The sequence below is a fragment of the Brachionichthys hirsutus genome, unplaced genomic scaffold (assembly GCF_040956055.1).
Source record: "Brachionichthys hirsutus isolate HB-005 unplaced genomic scaffold, CSIRO-AGI_Bhir_v1 contig_887, whole genome shotgun sequence".
Taxonomy (NCBI): Eukaryota; Metazoa; Chordata; class Actinopteri; order Lophiiformes; family Brachionichthyidae; genus Brachionichthys; species Brachionichthys hirsutus.
Genome location: NW_027180353.1, coordinates 304,220 through 326,045, shown reverse-complemented (window position 1 = coordinate 326,045; position 21,826 = coordinate 304,220). Strand labels below are relative to the sequence as shown.

Sequence of the window (21,826 nt, the reverse complement as noted above, 5' to 3'; positions counted from 1 at the left end):
ACGAAGCTCCCTATAATGTTAAATCAATAGCAGAGACACACACACACACACACACACACAGAAGCTTGAAAAAATAAAATGTATAAAATATCACCCACCAAAACATTTCCTTCCGCTCTTCATTCCACCCACAGTAAGAAACAGAAAGTGCTGGCTTGGTTACAACATTCATGTGGAACAGACCCGATCAATAACCCAGCAGAGCTGAAATATGCATGGGTATAGCCTACAGTAATCGATGTAGGGCTCTGTGCGCATATTTTCTTAATTATTTTTACAATAAGGGGGACGTAACGCAACCTGAGCACAATTCAAATATAGATATACTGGGTGTGAGATACAGTCTGCTATAAGCATGAATAATTGAACATGATTATATACTAGAAGAAGAAGAACTGTGAACTCTCAGGATTTCATTCTACGATGTTTGATTTAACAATCTGAAGTGAGAAATCGTTGTCTTATTACCATGGGGACATATAAAAACTGATTATCTTATGTTACTAACTCACAGTGCACATCTTCCACTTACTTACAAATGGATTAATTTCTATACATTGAAAAATGCCAAACACACTGCAAATCCAGATTAAAGTGGTGGAAAAATGAGTCTGGAAGAGTCAGTCCAGCAGGTAGGAAACACCTATATAGTGTTTGGCAGGCAAACTGGCAACATCTCTGCCACAGTACAGGTAAAGGGAAAGGACATGGCAGCTGAGTGATATCAAGGCGTTGTGAGGAGCAATAATACTTGCCTGAAATGTGTAAAACCTCGTGCCATTCGGCGGATGCACCTTGGGGGAGTTGTTCCCCGCACTCATGTCTGAGAAAATCATAATCCTTTTGATGAGCAGATAATCCAGAGCTGGTCCTGGATACTATCGGCGTGCTCGCGCAGAGGGGAGCGCTCGGATCAGGTCCTGGCGCGACGCTGCGCTCCCGGCATCAGCTGGTATAGAGAGCTCCGGGAAGATGCGCTACGCCCCCAAGGGAAATAAAATCGTGATGACTGAAGTGAAATCACGCCAACTCTCTGGTCTTCTGTGCGCGTCCCTACTCGCGTGCAGATAATTGTTATGGGGGTCCTTCTAACGATTCGACGGAGGAGTAAATTCCGGGGAGGCGCAGCAGCTCCATGGTGTCCCGACGCACGCTGCAAGCAAATCTGACAGCGGCAGGGACTGGTCCGTGCGCGCACACGGATTATCGCCTCCCTCCTCTGCTTGACTTCACCAATAATGGGCCAGAGAGGCACCGCGCCTCATCCTGGTGGGCGTCTCGACAACCAGGCGCACGGATCCTTGTGTTTTTACACTGTAAACGGGTTCATTTGTTACGCGAAGAAACGTGAAGTCCGTTCTCGAATCCGGATAAAGGGCAAGGATTGTCTTCTTCTTTTTTAACCTTTTAACATTGCAAATAATCAAATCATCAGATAAGAATTGGATGGAATGGCTGCGCATGAGGAAGAAGCTATCAGTAGAGTGGATCTGGATTAAATGATGGTAAGGCTATCGTGCGATAACTTTACACACTTGCCACCGTTCTGTAATACGTCCGGTCCGGTGGGTTTAACCTTGCATGTGCGATGAGGTGAGATCCCACTGAAGGCCTCCCGGATAATGAGGTGTGAAAGATTAAGGACAGTACCTACAGGAGGAAAAATATCCCTTCTCTTTTTATATGGTCAATTATGAAGAATACATGCTGAGACCCGAGCTGATCCCCATCTAGTGTGCTGCCAGGCTGGAGCTTGGCAGAGATGCTCCAGATTGGGTCTGAAACCCAAGCATCTAATTGGCTGCTAAAAACAAACTGGGCTCAGCTACATTGGAAGCATCCTGGGGGCGATAAAGGTAAATCCGGGCTTGTCAGCAGACATGCCTGGCTCGGACCCTCGATTTAACAGCAAGAGCACAATACATAAATGCATAAAGTAAACAAAGGCAGGTCTGGGAAAATGAAGGATTGTCAGGGTAATAAGAAACTAAGAGACTTGTAGGTGAATATTGTTACAGATAATAAAAAGCCTGAGATTAATCACAGGTCTGAGACTGAATGCTTTCAAAGGCCTCCTAAATGACAGACAGATTTATGTCTTAAAATGGAGGAAGGTTGGGGCTGAAATTAAATTATGAGATACAAAATAATTCACATTATAGACAGATTCCTTCTAAAATTGGACTAATAATTGATTTTTTTAAATCTTACAACTGATAATAACCAGCCAGAAAGGTTCAGGGGGGAAAAAAGAAGAAAAAAAAACAACATTTCAGTATTTCATGTTAACCTGGGAGAAATTGGGTGTGTAAGGTCTATTTTAGAAATGTTTCTGAGGAATAAAAGGACATACGGAGGCCGTTTGCAGGAACCTTTCTATCATGAACTGGGGACATTGGTGCAGAGACACACACACACCTTTCTATTTGATTTACGAGCTGTGACTAACCAGCTGTAACTTTATTAAACAGCCAGACCTTTGCCACCAGAGGTCACTATGTCGACATATGTCACTATGTGACATCAGTCACATAAAGGGACTTGTCTGCATGCTGCGGTCTGGCGGCGTGGTACAGATGTGCAGAGGGCGTGGCTTAGTGCTCCCCCCCAACCTAACTCTTTATCTGCTAGCATTTTCATGATATACGATTCAAGACACCAGTGCCGTTTAATCAGGTTATTACATCAGGTTATTGTTGTACAAATACAAAAAACAATGAGCGTTTCAGTATGCATAAGGGATATATATATATATATATATATACACATTATTCAATAAAGTGTTCACACTGCCCAACTGAGGCAGCCTGTGCAAGGACCATTTTCATTAACCTTCAAGTCAATAATGTGTGTGTGTGTTCATCCCTGCTCTTCACTTAATCTTCTTTTATGAATCAAAGAAAACAAGCATCGATTTTCTTTTATTTCAAAGCCGGTGTTTGATCATAAATCAGCCTGAAGTGTACGGCCTGCATCAGAAAAGTCATTTAGTAGTAGTGAAGAAGTATATACTGTTGGTTTGTGAAGAATTTGGATTGTTTTCAAAGGCAAAGCCAATGCACACTTAGATAGGAAATGTGTGGCTTGAGAAGTGTTATAGATTAAAATAATAATAAAGAAAATCTGCAGATTTTGACTGTGGAAACCTGACGATGTCCGTGTCAGTCACACATTTTCGTCTGCCCTGAATGTGTGTGTGTGTGTACGTGTACAGTCTCCAGCTCACACTGCAAGCTTGTGACAGAGCATTTGCTCAATCAACCACTTAACCTGCAAATGAGCCGCAAACAAGTAACAAAAAAAGAATGACATTTTGTGCATACCTAATGAGGATCAGCTCATGTGGCTTCATATTGCAGGATGCTACAAGGAAGCTATAGCTAGTTTGGATTTAAAATCACAGCGCATCCAAATGTTGTAGAAACAGGGCTGCAACACTTTCATAGTTAGTTGTATCTGCTGTTATAAATCTGATAACAATGGGGGAAACGCCACAAAAGACAAAAGGAGAAAAACATTAGAAAAGAAAAATCCTTCTGTCGGCATCCCATCAATGTGTACGGAAAATGCACCTGCCTTTTTGGATTGTCAATGAATGCAGCATCAAACGATGCAGGGTCAGGAATAAAACCAGAGTCAAGAAGAGCTAAGGCTATACATCTATAGGATTTTGTGTACAGGTGTTTTTTTTAAAGGCACAATTGGAGAGTCAAGCTTCTTTAAAAAAAAAAGATATGCTTTTAATGCATTGTTGCACACCCAATTGAGACAGATCAATGACATACATCAGATTAGAAGAGATGTAATCACACAGTGCTTTCATCTCAAGATATTACATTACGACATCACAAGTTAAGGTGTAGCTGCAAATAGCACAGCCCCAGTGGCAGCTCTAGCTTTGAATTGAACACCAGAGGTGATATCCAGCACATGATAAATCACTGTGGGCCTGCAGAGTCGGGGGCACACTGGGGAGACGTGGCATGTTCGGATTAGCACACTCTGCTCTCACCATGCCTGACACACAGAGTCAAGCTGACTGGAGGCGCGACCCTTTAAGGCGTTGAAGATCCTGTATCGCTAAATATTGTGAAGATATGAGATGCTTTTCGTGGCAAAACGGAAGAAATGTCACTGATTTTCCTGGAGGTTTTGTGAAGAAACTTCCCTGTTGTCTTTATGTGACTTCCTGTGTGACGACAGGCCCTACAGGCCCTACAGGCTCTACAGCGCCGCCACCCTCCATTATTACACTTGTCAATCCCTAATTGGGCCTTCCAGGCTATGCATCTCATTCCAATTGCTGTTCTCAACATCCAACTCGTAATCTTCAACTGTTGCTAAGATGGTTTACGCAACAAAAAGTTAAATCTGATTTTGTTTTAAATTGTCTGCAAAGAGCTTCAACAGCTGATATGTGGTACTACTTTAAATTGCATCAATCGTGTTGCGCACACTCCTGCTGAGTGTGGCCATGTTTTGAAGCCAAAAATCTGATGCTGTCTCAATACTGTCAGTTGGAGCCGTGCTGCTGGGGATGACAGACTCCTGCTGAGTTGCAGATTTGTCTGGAGCTTCACTATGAAGCCAAGTGGCATCACACTTCTTGTGTCTCATGATGTAACTTAGGCACGTTGTCTCACAACTTTTCACTGTGAGACAACAAGGCTACCCACTGCGCCGCCATGCATCCCTTCAAATTTACATTACATTACATTCACATTTAAATAAAGTAATGCTTTAACTTTGCTTCTGAAGGCTTATACAGCTTATACGGCGGCCTGAGACGCCGAGCCTACAAATTGTATCGCTTCTATTACAAAATGAAACAGAGCTACGAGCAGATTTCTCACGGTTCCTGCTTTAGCCTCTCACAGCTGGAATCTGAAAGGAAGGAACTTTTGCTCGGGGCAGTCGATTTTTGAGGACAAAGATCAATCTTGTAATCGAGACAAACAAACTCTACTATTGAATAATGAGGGGGGTGGGGCTACCATGTGAGTGCTGCCATTTCCTGACAGGCTCTGACAACTGGCCATCCTCCACATTGCACTAAAATGAAAAAATCAGTCAAATGTACAGAAAGCTAGCACAACAGCATCAATATCCAAAATGCCCTTCCTGCGGCGGCTCCAGGAACATCTTTAGTGGTGTGGGTTGACTGACATGTTAACAGGAGCCATTCTGAATGTGTAATGAGCACATAACCATGGAAAACCACGCTCATATACACACTAGTGTCAGTCTGAGCTCTGAGTGGGTGGCTGATGCCTCTTAAATGGGATCGAGTGAATGTCAGCGCATCTCTATCCCCAGTTTCCCCAACACTTGCTGAAACAGCAGTGGCAGTAATCTCAGACAGAATCAAGTCTAACACATTTAATGTTTGAAAAAAAAAACAGGGAAAACTGGGTGGAAGCAGGGTTATAATAGTTTTGGATTTTTAATTATAGTTTAGTTTTAGTTAGTTTTGAATTTGTTTTCTCTAATTCAGTTAGTTTTAGTTAGTTTTTAGAGTGGATTTGTTAGTTTTTATTAGTTTTAGTTTTGTTTTTATTTGTTTAATTTAGTTTTTATTAGTTTTAGTTTTTCATACTTTGTGTTATTTGTCAGACGCAGGATTAAAAAATAATAAAATAATACAACTCAACAAAAGATAACATAAAATAATTTATATTTTATATATAACAATATATAATATTTTATATATAACAGTCCGCAGCATAGCTGCTAACGTGCTACAATCTCGCAGTTAGCTTTCTTGTTTCTCTCCGTCGTAATAAACACATCCCACATGGGGCTGGAGCGCTTGGCGTTTCCTGCCGGCTTCCGTCGGTAGTGACGTCACCAACCCGAGTCTCAACGAGCAGTGACGGGAACAGCCGGACGGAGCCGCCAGCACGCGTAACTCCGAGCAAAATAAATCAATTTCAAAATCGATAAAGACGAAAACAAAGGGATTAGTGTCTTTAATTTTTATTAGTTTTAGTTAGTTTTGTGAACGGACAATACCGTTTTAGTTAGTTTTAGTTTTCTCTTTTAATTTTAGTTTTTATTTAGTTCAGTTAACGAAAATGTTTTTTCAATTCTAGTTTTCGTTTTTTCGTTAGTTTTCGTTAACTATAATAACCCTGGGTGGAAGTCCGGAGACCGTTGACAAACTTTCATCATTCAAAGATAAAGTGTTAAATGAGGTCGAAGTGCGTCATTGCAAAAGACAAAAACTTAATTTGCTCATCCAGTCTGACTCCAGTACAAGTCTTGTGCGTTAAGTTAACATGGCTAGAGACCACAAAAATAGCCTTTGAAGGTTTTACCCACTGTAGAGGACGAGTACAGTGTTTGTATTAGCAGAAATATTTGGGTTAGGTTAACTGGACTGCATCAGATCAATACAAAATGACACATCTGTAGTGTGGAAACATCAAGGTTAAACCTAGTTTTATTGCATTGGATGGGAGCCCAATTAAGTGGACAAGTATCAATCACGATCGGAGTTTCCATCCTATAGCTTAAGGCTGAATCTGAAGGAGGAAATCTAAGAGCAGATCCACTACGCTGTAGAAATGAAGTGAATATTGACACAATCAATCTTCCTGGAGAGTATGAACTCGTCTATTTTTATTTGCTGTGTGTGTGTGCGCGTCGTTCTCCTTCCCACCTTCTCCCGTGATTTGTTTTTTTTTTAACTTTATTTACAAGTTCACCCTCATCAGTCTTTTTCTGCAGCACAAAGAAAAACCTCATAACTTTCTCATTACTGCCTCCAGCCTCATGAAGACTTATACCGATGCTGCTCCCAAAGCAACAAACCTCATTTTTGGGACATTTGTGCAGCAGTGTGTGCTTTTTTTTCTCTCTTCTTTTTCTTAAAATGGAGGCTTGTTAAGTAATCCAATAAAGGGACACAGCTAATAAGGTTAAAGTTGTGATGAGGAAAAATGCCTCAATCTGAACATATGCAATATTTCCAGTGACTACTTGGATGAAAAAGAAATATAAATCAACAAGATGAGCCAAAAAAAGAAAGAATATTGCAATCTTGTTTAGTTAAGTCTGGAATGCATGCAATTGTTAAAGAAATATGCTGCACGGAAGGGAAACAAAACTTTCGACACAAGAAAGTTGCGCGTACAACCGAACCCTTTTAAAGCTCATATAATAAGACAGACAGCTCGCTTCTCTGGAGGCCCGATGATCAGGGCAGAGGTGATGGATGGCTGATCACTGAGAGAGCACACATTGTCCCCCCAAACAGAACACCCATCCTCTGCGATCTGGAGACACGAGCACTACGTCTTCCTGCCCTGTCTCCAGCAAAACTGTCGACCTGCGCACACACACACACACACACACGCCTTAATTGGCCTTCTGACAGTGCAGACACACACAGAAACAGAGATACGCACAACAAAGGCAAACAAATGAAGCTTCAGAAAACATGCTAGATAAGGTCAAATATTAGCATATGGCTGATAAATTAATGCTCCGGTGCACCTTTTTGATCAACAATAGCAAACAGGGGAATTTCAACACTCAGCTGACCAATGGTAGCCTGGCAAAGACCTCAATGAGGCTTGAAGAAGCTGACAACTAATGAGATTTTTAAGTTTTGATTTGCCATTCGTTGGCGAGCCAGTTCACATCCCATCACGAAAAGAAGAAGTGAATCACAGCTTTGATGCTGCTTTCCCAAGCTCAGTGGTTTAATGAATGTAGGAGGGATGTCAGAAGATACTGGAGGAGACGTGTGAGTACAGGTCTGCATACAGTGATGCAGGACGAGTGAAGGCAAGAGTTGGAGAAGATTCACTGTACAGTACTTCTTGTTGCAGAGCTCCGCCTGTTGGGAAAAGGTGTGTATTGCGGGTAAAAAAAATAGAACTGAGTCTATTCAAAGAGCTGATATTATTGATGAATAATCAATGAATGCAGTAAATAATCTGATTAAACAACAACTCAATGAAGCAAAGAGAAACAATAGTCCAATTTTAATTTCAGAGATGGAGGCCAGTCAATTGTGAAAAGCTGTATGAAAAAGGAACATCTCAACACTGGCGACATGAACCAGGCTTTCACGTTAAATTGCTAAATACACTCATGAGCCAATAAACCAAAGTTATTACATTATTAAATCATCGATCAAACCGATTGCTCCCGGCTTTAGATGTAACCTGTGGGGGGGGGGGGGGGCTGTTATCTGTGCTACCTGACTTAGCCACAAGATAGCAGAATCCCACAACACAATGGATTGAATGCAGCAGGAAACCACAATGATGGATACAGACTAGTCCTTTTGTTACTGAGTTGGGTATTATAAATTGAATTTCTATATTACTGTGGAAAAAGTGATATCTGGTAAAAAAAAAAAATAATAATAAAAGAAACATTGGGTGTTATTACTATGCTGTTATGTAGCCTGGCTATGAATCATAAAAAACACAATTCTCTACGATGCCCAAACAAGGATTATTTTATATTTCAGCCTGGACAAGTTGAATTCACTTATTCTCATATGCTTTTCCTCCTGTATGTCTGTTGTCATAGCTTTAATAAAAGAAGCCATCAGAGATGACGGGTGTATTTGCCCCAGTGTACTTCAGCAACACGTGTCCCTAATATTTTCTCCGTTAATTGCTGTTATCCATCATTCTTTGTGCCAGAAGCTTTGCCCTTTCCTACTGTAGCACCTACTGTAAAGCTCCTGCGATCGATAGACACCAAGCATCGCGAGGCCTTGTGTCAGGCCTCTGAATGATGCATCCTCCCACATTTACACAATCCCTAAGTGGTTCTTATCTCAATGTAGTGTTTAAACGCACAAACGAACACTCATGAAAGTAACGCTCTCAGTCTCCACACGGGCATCGTTGATTTTCCTTGTTTACTGCTGAAGTGGGAAATAACCTTCGGCTGTGTGACATTTCACAGCTCCTGCTATTGTTTTGGAGAAGGTTTCCAGACAGAGCTGTAGGTGGAGTTGTTGCGTAAACCTTGCCGAAATCTCTTCCGTACAAAAGGGCGTCCTCGTTTCAGGAAGTCTGATGCAGCTGGAAAAGGCAGTTGCATTCACACATCTTCCTTGGTGGGAATCTTAGCTCCTATAAAATGCAGCAGCAGACTTGCTCAATGAATTCAGACAGATGAGAAGATTGAAGATTGTGGTGGGGATAAGCTGAGATGTCTCAGAATAACTCCTCTGAAGGCTCTTTGATGTCAGACACATTGAAAAAGCTCAGTTTTGTCCTATTTTTTTAGAGTAAATTTTTTGACAGACAATGTGCATTTGCAATTTGCAATGTACACAATTGCACACGTGCTTGCACAAATAAACAGAAGAGACACATTCACTTCTGCACATCTACCCTATGGCCTATGCTGTGCTGTCAGTGTATCTGCCCCTCCGTGCCGGCGCTCCTCTCTTCGCTCTCCTTTTCCCTCTTGCGCTCATTAACGCCTCTTTTTTTCCTCAGAAATGTCAGTGACATCTCTTCACTTACAGTATGCTGCACTGTTTGGCATTTAAATACCAGTGTTGAAGCAGAAGCCCGACTCTGCTGAAAGTCCAGATTTCAGATAAAAGGGTCAGAGTAAGCTGCAGTGCGTCGTGTGTAGGTCACCATCTGTACATTCGTCAGAATCCTGACTAGCTCAGTCGGTAGAGCATGAGACTCTTAATCTCAGGGCCGTGGGTTCGAGCCCCACGTTGGGAGTAGAGGTTTTGGGATTGGGACTTAGGTTCTGAGGTGGAACACTCTGAATCTAGACGCAGACTGGCAGAGTTTCAACATGATACAAAAGCACACCACAATGACAAACCCCGAACTTTACCGCCTTTCCTTTCCACACAATATGTGGAAACTGACTCTTGATTTTTTGACTTTAGAAATAAAGAAATAATCCCCACAGATATATACTGTATGTTCACAGCTCAGTGACTCCAACATAAGGATAGTGCATGAGAGCCACAGACTACGGCTGGTTATCCCGTAAGATCGTAGTAGTGCATTGAGCAACAAGGAGATTTACGCCCACATCTAACCTTTGATGCTGACTTGGGGTTGTAGCAGGAGGAGCAGTGATCCTGCAGAAGCATCAAAAAGAGCTACGCTAGCTTTCAGCCTCTCAAACAACCCCTCTCCTCTCAGTTTAGCGTAAGCGGTCTTGATTGACAGCAGTTGTTGAGCGATGACATTTTTACCCACCCACACTATGCCGGCTGGCTGAATTGGTGATCCTGCCGGCACGAGGACACCTGACTCCTCTGCACACACCCCCAATACTTATTGTTAGCAGCCTCACATTAGCCCGAGGGCATAACTGGAGAGCTACAAATGGAGCCGTGTGGTTAAGCATCGCCGGAGTGAGAACAGATGTTAGGTGAAACATGACGATGGGGAGCGTGGCCGGTGTTTTCCTACATCAGCCTCCACGTGCAGACTCTGATGCAGCGACGCTTCAATACATGTGTGTGACGGAGAGAGAAAGACAAAAGGGCTCTGTGCTTTGCCCTCGTGGAAGAGAGAGACGAGATGTGTCTAAACAGAGGGGGTGACATCACCTCTTGGCAGGCAGCTCCAGGGAGGCTGTGATGCCCGGGCCATAGACATGCACTCATCCAATCACAAGATGAGTCACTGAATCTGTGTGAGTGTGTGTGTGTGTGTGCTGTACTGTGATCCGGTCAGTCAGTGCATGCCTCCCCGCAGCGAGAACAGAGGGAGGTCAACCTATTAGAAGGAATGGGAGTACAGTAATTGTGGCAGCTTGGATGTGTGTGTGTGCGTGTGTGTGTGTGTGTGTGTGTGAGGTCATGTTCTCCTGCACAATTTACAAGTCAGTTTGAGAAACAAATGTATTTAATGTTGTCTTATTTAAAAGCATTACTGATTACACATTTTTGTATTTGATTTACTTTCAACAAATGGTTTGTGCAGACCATTGCCCAAATTTGACCTGAATTTTAAACTTAATTGCGTATAATGAGTTCCACCTTTAGTTTGCTCATTTAGTTTCTGGTGCAACTCAGCCAAAGTTAAAGAGCAGCTTTGCTCATGGTCAAAGAGAAGAACACGCAACATTCTACATGATACTGAATGTAAGAATTATTACTCCTACTATGGTGATGCCATGACCTGGACTCAGCATGGAGATGGCATTTCTCATGGAGCCACCCTCACTGAAAGAATCTCAACGAAGTAAGTGGTCTGTTGTTATTCATAACCTTAAAATTAAGTCATAAGTTAAAGAAGACACACACACACACATCCCCCCCCCCTTTCTTTGGCTAGAGACCCCCTAGAAAAGCCATCAAGGATTTGAAAATATGTATTTAGATATGTATAATTAGATTTAAAATAGTGCCACGACACGAGAGGATGAATTAGGGTTGTGAGCTCACAGCAGTACGAAAACAAACACATGAGGTGATTCTAATGTTGAGTGGTTTGATTAGAATGGTAAGATTAGTCCACTGTATTTGTAGCATTAATATGCGTGTGTGTGTGTGTTAGGAGGAGTGTTGAACCCGGGGCCTTCTTGCTCAATGCTATACTGCAACAAGTGGAGAAATGTAGAATTTTATAGATACAGATATAGATTTTGTCTTTCCCCTATATCCAAGCTATACAAATTGACTCCATATGATAGAAAGCATTGCATTGAATGTGACCATTCACACTGCATACATACTCAAAGTAAACCTGATAATGTACGGTGTAATTAAAATACTTGTCTCTGTCTTTTTCGTTCAAGTTCTTCCTTGAAGAAGGAAACCAAACCCTCTCCGCCCCCATCAGAACCTCTTCCCGTCATGTCTCTGTGGTAACTTTAAAGACGTTCTCAGATTCCCTGGACGGTCTCCCGAGGTGACAAAGAGCAAACAACATGGAAACAAACACCAAGGGAACAATATCAGAGAAATGAGACAAACAAGATTCGAGCCCCTCCAACACGTGGCGATAAGGGCACAATTATTAAAATAATAATATGACACACACTCCTATTAATAGTCCGTGATTGCACTTGTACTGTGCAAAAATAGCATGAAAACAGCATGTTTCAGAATGTCATCTGCAAGATCAGACTTTAGAGAGCAAAGCCTGTCAACAGAACCTCAGATGACCCCAAACGCGTCGCAACTCCCAAATAAAGTCTTTCAAGATTTTCCAGCTAAGAGACGTGAAGTCACTTCAAAGAGGTGTGTGCGCGCCAAATGGCTATTTTTAGACAATCCTCTAAAAAAATTAATGTTAGATGAAGAGTAAAAGAAGAGCGCTATCATCTCTGTAATCATGTCAATGCACAGTATTATTTACTGTACAAACATACACATACAGAAACAATATGTATTATAATACTTTGTGTGATTGTGTCCACCCTGGTTATATCCAGAGGGATTGGCTATATTACACCCAGATATATTTGCGCACGGATTTTCCCACTCAGATATGGTAAATAGGATCTCATTCATTTATAATTGCTACCTATCCTGTGTACTTGCTCCACGCAAAGAGGCCTCATGAGTACTGCCTCACTTCAACTCCAGACTCTTGTGTTCTGTCTTCATCCCTCCTCCACTTCCACATCATGTTTCTTTAAGCCTCTAGGATGAGGCCTGCAGCACCTAGAAGTCAAGAAGGGGCAAAACGAGTCGACGATCTACTTCTAATGTGGGTTCATCATCAAGTTTCAACCGCTCCCGTTATTTAGGAGAAGACGAAGCCTCTTCTAACAGGCTGGGACCTCGGCTGGCGCAGTCAGGAGACATTTATAGCTGATGATGCAGATCAGTTAAGCAAATATTATTTTAAATACCTTTAATGTTAGTCAGGTCAATCTTTTTCTCTCTTTGATGCATCGCTTCCTTCTCACTGTCCGTCTATCTGCTGCCAGGGCTGCCAGCTGGTTACGACCTACTTTGAGAACTGGAGCTGTCAGTAATACAGCTGTGCTTCACTTTGCGTCTCCAGTGGCAGGGGTCTCCTGTGTGATTTGCTCATCTGACACCTCCTTTCCTATGCCTCTTTGCAAGCATGGGCGTGGCCTCGGGAGAGTTAACTGAACAGATGGACACACACCTGCCATTAATTTGCCACTTAGTTTGTTTGTTATTTAGACCCTGCGTTGCTGCTGCTGCTGCTGCTGCTCCTGCGCCAGATCGTGATTGAATGTCCTGTTGCCGCACCGCCGCAATAGGTGCATCCACTGCGGATGATATTTTCAGCCGTTCTTCCCTCTGGGTCTCTCCGGCAGAAGGGGGTGGAATGCTTTCCCCCCCAAAAAATCTAGACGGTATTACATAATCGCTTCAGCAGGATGCCTGGTGATTGTCATGTGCCTCAGTGTAGGTAAAAGATGGTTCAGGCCTCGTACAGTGCATGTCCAGTGGCTCCATTAGTGCAGGAAGGTGGCGTTTACATCCATTAGCCCAGAATAAATGGCGGCTGAATTATTGAGAGCATCGACTTGGTGAATGACTGCATGCCAGCCCATTAACTAAACAGGATCTGGCTGGCAAGTCTAGCTTTCTTTTACCTACAGCTGCATTTGCATCCAATGGATTCATTACGGCCTCTGTTAAGACACAAGCGGGTCAATGTCTGTGATTTCATGCTGCTTTCTTATAGTTCCCTCCTTAGCATCGGACTGCTAAAGGTGGATGTAAACCATGAGGATGTTGAATGGCGTCACATACGACTGGAATTTACGGGAAGTCTTTTAATATGGTAACAAAAAAAATCTTCGGGGACAACAATCGAATAAATTCCGGCCACGAAGGAAGGATGAAGGATACGGACCAAAAGTCAACCTTGACATTCAAGTTCATAAGCAGAATGATCGTCCATAGAAGATTCTACGCGAGCCTGATAAAAGCAGTATAGAGTAGAGGGGGATGGCAGGTGTAATATCACTGTCGGTTTATTTTGTGGCTGCTTTATTCAGTGTGAATAAACAAATGTGGTGTAGAGAAAGGTCTAGTAGTCGTGTTAAAATGGGGGCATGACAAGGTTTCAATGATTAAGAGCCAAACAGGCTTCCAAATACCTGGTTCTCCTTTCGCTGAGTGTGCAGTTTCTCTTCTCTTTCCACTGCCACCTGGTAGAACCTGTCGCTTGCAGAGGTCGTTTTTGGAGAATCCTCACTGAATTGATTCAGCGAGAAAGAACTGCGATACATAACAGCTTTCCAATCTAATGATTGTAAACAGAGGACTGAGAACTTCTCAATTCATCCTGTCCTTAAAGCTCCTCATTAGGCTGCATAAACAGGTCTGTGCTGTGGTTGGTAATCAGAGCTCATGATATAGACAAAACAGATTGACATGGAACATATGTGGAGGGTAATCTAAACTCTGGAGGGGGGGTCCGTGATCAGCCGTGCATTCGTCTGCATATTACATGACTAATGCCGTCAGAGATACAGGAAGATTGCTTCAGACTGGCCAATCAGGATGGTAATTAGCTGCATTAGGAATTTGAGTGTCGATTCAGAGCCAAAGGCAGCAAAGCAAAAATGAGCTGCTGCTAATTTTTATTCTGCGTGCATTAAAAAAAAAGAAATAAAGGAGGGAATATTAATGCACACAAAGTTGTAGTAAAAAAAAAAAAGTTGAATAAAACCCATGCCCTGCTCCCTGAAGCCATCCGTCGTTTAAGGGGACATCCATAAAGCATGAGACCTGTGATCCTCACATGCTGCAGCGGTGCAGTTGTCTCCCAGTCAGAATGTAACCTAACGGCTGCAGTCAAACGCTCTTTTGTCGGAGACAAAAGGAGGCGCTTCTCTATGCAGAGAGATAGTCTGAGTAATTCAGTTAGCAGCGTGCTGTGTGAATCACTCCAGTTTCTGCAGCACTGCAGCACTTCTTCAAGACACTATATGCTCCACTGTAATATAGATGAACCTGCAGAGAGTAGTGTAGCAGTTGGCAGACAGCTTGGAGGACACTATGCGATTACAATGCGTTTCCTAAAAGAGGCTCGTGTGAAATTCAGCCACTGAGAACTACCAGGGGTAAAATCAACTTTGATGGGGTCCATAACTGCCGTTGCCTCCGTGAAGCAAGGGAATAAAGGGCAGTAATTTACTCTGGCAAGTAAATGTAGTCTATTCAGTGAATCGCTGTGACGCTGTTTAACTCCAATCAGAGACCTTGATAAAGTGATAGCAGGAGTCCCCACATGGGGGATCTCAATCACTCCAAGGGGTTTTCAAATAAAGAGCAGCAACGATACAGTGTTTAACCTGATGCAATATCACACACTGGACACATTGTGGATTCTCTGAGTCTTTACGGGGCTGTGCGGTGTTGAAGCTGTCGCCTCCTACAAGGTTCCAGGTGTGAATCCGGGCCTGGACTTTTGCATGTTCTCCTCATGTATGGGTTCCCACCAGGGCTAAAACAGAGCAAAAGCATGCAATGTAGGAGAAGGAACATATTTATATCTTTATAGCTTATATATTAAGATATTTACAGTTATTTTTCATAATAACGTCCGGACTTCAATGAGACTAAATGTACTATAGTAGCTTTTAAACCAAGCCTGTGCTGAAAGCTAATACTCCAACATATTGTGGTATAATCTTACACTGTGAACTCTTTAATGTCAGATGCTTTAATTGTAAACTAGACATTGTTCACACCCATTTCATTACCCTGATGGCTTAAATCTTTATTATCTGGACAAAGCTGACTAAGCGCCGAGGCTCTTTTTTTCCCAGTGAACGCTTACACTACAATCACACCTTCCCAACTTACCCAGTATTTTACTGTTTAATTTGTTTGTTTGTTGGGGGACAACCTCTGTTAATCCACGGCAAATGAGCCAACACTTGTTTCCAATCTGTCGTCACTAACAGGGTATTAAAAGACGCACGTTTCTCACAAACTACAAAGGCAAGGAGGACGAGTGGGATTCTAATGAATTTCAGGCTGCATTCCCGTTTTTACTCATAAATGCTACAATGCTTTCTGGTATCATTACTTTATTAGGGATGAGTAACATGGCGAAATGCAATGAAAAGAACAACAACTCTGGGTTGCATCCGGTTGATTACTTCAGTGGTGCTCATGAGCGGTTCTGTGCAGAGCCGCGGTGGGACGAACGCAGCAACGTGATTTGCCCCTGTTGGATACCTGCAACAGAAGCCGGCCTGGCAGCAGCTGGCAAACAAGAGGAGGGCGCCAGATGACTGCTCTCCGCGCTCGGAAGAAAACTAGAGGCTGAAAGAGAGGTGGGTTGGTTGCATTTAGAGGAAGCTGTGATTATCAGTGCAGAACGGTGGCCATGGGAAGCTGTTAACATAAACAGGCCAGCGAGCAAACACTTGATACTAATTAAGCACTGCCGCGTGCAGCTCACAGCTTGATGCACATTCCGCCAGCTGAGGGAGGGAGCCATCGATTCTGACAATGCCTGACACGCTTACTATGTTCCCTTCTTGATGTAAATTGATCAGGGGTTTCCTTCAGACGCTCAGTCGCACAAAATTATTCCAATAGGAACAGTGATTTGAAGTCAGTTGAAGACGGAAACAGAACAGTGGAGAGGGAAACGGAAAATGGTTAAAATAAAATAACTAAACAACAAGGATAAAAAAAAAAACCTACGTAGACATTTGTGCAGTGTAGAGCTGCATGGCTAGAAATTCAGCTTAATATGCTTGAATAAAAAAAATGACTGGAAGGAAGTGCAAAATGTACTCCATTGAATCGCTATATTTGTCTGACAGACTTAGTAGCATGCCTGCCTGGATAAACAGTGAACTGTTTATACCTTGCTAGCTTGGTTTTACGCTTTATCTTGTATTTTATATTTCACATTACGCATTTCTCCTGATTGCAGTTCAAGTTCTGGGGACGAATGTACTTCAGCAGCTGCAAACACACAAAGTCAATGCCATTACATGAAAGTGACACGCCAAGCTACGGCCCAATCACATCAAGCCTCTCTCTCTCGCTCAACGACACAGTATAATATTACCCCAACTCTGGAGATGTGATTAGGAGTGACATTACAAAGAGCAGTGCTGTGATGCACCTGAGTCACATCAGTGGGCTACAGTGTGGGCTCTCTGCAGGGGAACGATCGGCCCGCTGCTAAATCCAGACAGTTTGGGAAGATGCCGTTATGGAGAGACACGAAGGACAGACTCCTCAGAGGGTGTGAGCAAGTCATTAGATTTCACCTTCAAAGCAAGGACTTCAGTCCTGTCCTTGTCTCACGGTGCTTTTGGTATAGAAAGAAGATGACTAGTAGATCGCTGTTAGTTGCTGATAAAAGCTCTATTGAGCTGAAGCTCATTTGAATTATGTGTGTGTCCTGGAAGCAGCCATGCAGGGACAAAGGTGGGACATAATGAACACATCATAGGTAATGTACAGCTCAGCGCTCCGGCACAACAGGCTTGGTCCACAAATACAATTCTTGCTGCGATGCGACAGTGCTAACCACTACGCCACCGTTCCGGATTTGTATTTACTGTACAGATAGTTTGCCTTTACAAATTCCTAATTTCATGAAAATTCACATTACTCTCATGAAACCCATGTTTTGTGAGAATGAATATAATCTACTGCACCAAACTAAAATGACTTCAAATGCAACTTCTTTATCTTGTCAAGCTCTTAACTATTTTTTTTTAAGCAGCTCTTCAGAATTCTTTTTTATTGTATCCTTAATCGTCGTGTCACTGTGTGAATCAGGTCATCTGCCAAGTTTGTTTTGGCTTGGAGCAATGATGCAGGGGCGCGTGATGCGATCGGATTCTCTTCGGAGTCCTCAAGAAGGATTCTTGGCTGGTGCCGAGAGCCTGTGACATCATTTCTATTTCTGACTTTCAAGTGGAGCATTCAGAAGCTAAGAGGTATCCATTAATGGGGACCAGCTGCATGATTGAAAAAAAAAACACCATCTGTACCAGAGACCTGGTCTTAGGAGTTGATAGCAGCTGCCAGCCCCTGAAAACTCTAATAGCACGGAATAATCTTTTCCTGCGTGGCTTCGGGACGTTGTGTCGGCGACCATGAGAAATGAGTATCGGTCTGATTGGTCATCAGTCAGGCTATATTTTGCCGTCACAGTTACATGATCATGCCTTCTTATTAAAAGCAAAAACCAGCCTAGCTGTCGGTGGCTGCAAGAAGCAAATGGTAAAAATGAAAGCTGATATTAATCAGTGGTCAATGCGAAGCAAACAGATGCACTGACCTTTGGAGGAAGAATTACATGCAGGTCGGCACAATAAGAAGCGCTAAATATCGGTCATAACCTCATTTCACTATGCTCACTTAAGTGGCTCTCAAGGGACCAGTTCTGTAATTCGTTCATGCAAAGCCAATAAGCAGAACGAGCACGACTGTGAATCTGTGTTTGGGTCTGACATTTGAGAATTTCCGGGTTTCTAGCCTCGGGGTGTGAATCTCGCCCACAGAAATGAAAACTGTGACTCAACTCCCCTCCTCCTCTGCTGCTGTTCCTCCCACGCAAATGCACGGCCGCAAGATTTGTCACTTTCGCTTGATGCAAGAGGTGACACCAAGGTGTTCAGATAATCAGCCTATATAGGCGTTATCTTATCCAAAAATGCGCATGATTCATAGTCAAAATGTTGACGATTGCTGAAACAAGAGACACCTGGAGACGCTGCGGTGTCTGAGGAGTAGAGCGGGGGAATGCAAGCTGGTAAATTCTCGAGATCAGAGAGTGGCAGTTAATGTTTGATGTCTTAAACAGCTGACTTCATCAAGTTGTGTTTAACTCCTAAGCTGCTACCGAAAGCATGGGTGCTGAATGAAGGAAATGTACTCATGATTCTCCCTGTCTGCTCTCCCTTTTGAAAATTACAACCACAGACACCTCTTATCCTGCATCTATCATGATCCACTCATCAGTGATCAGCGACAGGAATATCGTCACTTTTTCAATAAAAAAAACCAAAAACGTTATGGTTGCTAAGGTAGCTTGGTTTTTGGCGTGCGGTTGCCAGTGATTTGTGCTGCGCAGGAAGTTCTGTGCGGCTCAGGTAATGACGCAATAACACAACGATTCTCATTCACCAATCGATGGGATGCACTTCTTCACATTAACTTTAGGAAATCATGCCTGCTCAACAGAAGTGTACTACAGAAGTAGCGCCAGTTACCTACAGGTACTTTTTTTTTTACTTTTTGGTGCTATGCATTGGAAATGGGGCTTTTCTGAGCGGCAGGAGCGGCATACACATCTGCTGCCTTAATAAAACATCATCCTGTAGATTCATCTGACATGTGTTGTGAGATGATTCCCAGTTTTGCTTTTGACAGATCAGAAAAGGCCGACAGAAACACGATATTCAATGGGTGGGTGGATCAATTAAATGAAAAGATGTCAGACTGGATGCGTCACCGTTTGTTCCTACAAAAACTGTGGGGAAAGCCTCTTGTTGAAGAGCCGCAGATTAAAAAGGAATGCCTTACAATTGCCAAGTGAAAGCAACAGCTTTGCAGCACCAAGTATTTAATTCAACATCTGGCTCTGTCGTGCTTGAGTGAGTACTACTACTACTACTAAAGCCCGTATCTGTAAAGATGACATGGCGCTGTGGTTCTTGCGAGCTTGTGTACAGTATATCTGTTTGTGCTTTTGATGCCTCGCTCTCTGCTGCTGTCCCTATTTGAGCGTGCAATGCGCTTCATGTGAGCTTGGTTGACTGAGTGCGTAGGTCGTTCCCGGAGCTGATTGGTGGCACCTTCCCAAACGTGCAGTTTGAAAGGATGATTTCTCAACGTGTGGTGCTGGCTTCTCTTGCTCCACCACTCGTCAGACTGCCAGAAAAAGTCTTCTGCTTGAATTGTACTTAAAATAAATATTAAATGGCTGCTAATAATCACCGACGGCTATTTGGAGCTTACTTCCTGGAATATGTTGTATCACATGCAACATATTGTGTTACCATTTTCAATGTAGATCACACCACTGCTACATTTTTGCAGGACATTTTCTTTTCTTTTTTTTATTCGCTTCCCTCTTCCAGGGATTTTAACCATTGATCCAATCGTATCAAATCAAAATGCAATAAATCAAAGCAAAAAAATGAAGTCTACAGAAATCCTGGAAAGCTGGAAACTATAAATCGGAATATTTCCAAGAGCCGAGGTGCGGCGCATCTTAAATTCCCACAGATAACTTATGGTTCTGCTCCACTCATATGTCTATAAATTCAATTATTGTAGTGATCTTTGATTACACAGAGTGAATAGCCCTGAAGAAGACTTGTGCATATGTGAACAGCTGCTGTCTCCTTGTTAGGGCTGAGCTACTGTTCCTGCTATACTTCCTGCCGTAACAGCACTCCCGACTGTGCTCTTCAATTAAAGCGATAATTACATCTGTAGGAGATCCTCCTGCGTCTGATCGGAACCCCTGCCTCATCCCCTTCGTCTGTTTCCCCACCAACCCACCTGCTGTGAGACAACGGCCAACCAGGATTCAGCAGCAGACGTCGATGCTTGCTGCAATGATTCATCCAAGGGAAGGCTCCATCTGTCTACCTAATCAGACCCTAAACTTTCAAGGGTATTGATCCAGCATCTCTGTCCGAGCCATTGCAGACACTTGATGCATGTGGGTGCGCGTGCCAAGGGCCCATCCCTGTGTCTGTTGATGTAGAGAAGATTAAAGGCAGAAAAGAATTAAGAGACGAGAGGAAAAAGCAAGGCTTTGAGGGTAAATTGAGCAGGAAAAAAAACCCAGAGAGTGTCATTTGCAAATCAGTGCCTGCGAGACAGGAAAATTGTAAGTTAGGCTGCCACCGTCGATCAGCCTGTGCATCCATCAGGCAAAAGATAGCCTTGCCACAGATGGGTGTATGAACTATCACATTTTCCATCAAATCCAAAGATTATTTATCACGTATTCCAAGGCTGAATGGTTTGTCAGCTTAAGCACAGACTTTTAAACTCCCGTGTCGCCGAGTCTCAATTGTCTTTGCAGGTTTCCTCCTCTCTTTTTTTGCCAAGCATCAGCCACACATGTAGCCCGCGGGCGGCGTGAACTAGGGCACAAACAATAACAGCAATCATGGGAATCATGTGCTGCTTTAGCGGAGGAGACCAGCTGACTGACTGACCGCTGGAGCCCCGAGGGTCTCATGTACAAGCAACAGAGGAGGGTAGGGGGGGGGGGGGGGTGGGGGGGGGCGAGGCAAAAAAAGGGCAGAAAGGATGCGGATTCACCTCTGATTCCCACTTCCCTACGACAAGCTTACTCATCTTCCAGATTCTGCCCTTGTCAGGGAGCTTCATCATCTCCCCTCCCTCCCTTGCGCTCACACCGCCGTGCCACCGTCTCCACGAAATTCACCCCCCCCCCCCACACACAGAGGTAATGGTACATTCCATGACTCCTAACACTCCTTCGGACTGATGCTTTAAGAGCAACGGGAGGACATGGCCTTGCACCCGTGGCTGTATTCGTTGAGGAACGGTCGTGTCATGTATGACTCATAAACGGTGGGGTGGAGCGGTGCTTCATTGACAACAAGATGCCCATAATGCTTCCATTTCAGATCAATCAACGACCGGCCTATTTACTCATCCTTACATGGGGAAATGCAATTGCTGTGAGAAATCAAAGCATGCTGGAGGAGCCCATTCACCCTTTTGCACAAAGGACAGATGTGGTTGTAATTTAAGTTGAAGCCCAGATGATGGTCGTGAATGAGCGAACCACAGATCAATGGGCAGCTCTGTCCCGTAATCGAGAGCAGTCGTAGCTTTCATTACAACATCAGTGTGTGAGTGATCAATCAGCTGGAATCTTATGACCGTCTGGCTGGGTGGAGA

General features: G+C 43.3%; 1 protein-coding gene and 1 non-coding gene across 2 annotated transcripts in view; one reads left to right on the top strand and one right to left on the bottom strand.

Moving 5' to 3' along the window:
* LOC137913954 (liprin-alpha-2-like) overlaps positions 1 to 21,826 on the bottom strand; it is a gene marked incomplete at its 3' end in the record, with an annotated part of 65,203 nt that overhangs the window by 39,279 nt on the left and 4,098 nt on the right. The gene's annotated exons all lie outside the window — the stretch shown is intronic.
* Positions 9,641 to 9,713, top strand: trnak-cuu (transfer RNA lysine (anticodon CUU)). The gene has a single exon. It is a non-coding gene; the product is annotated as a tRNA-Lys (tRNA).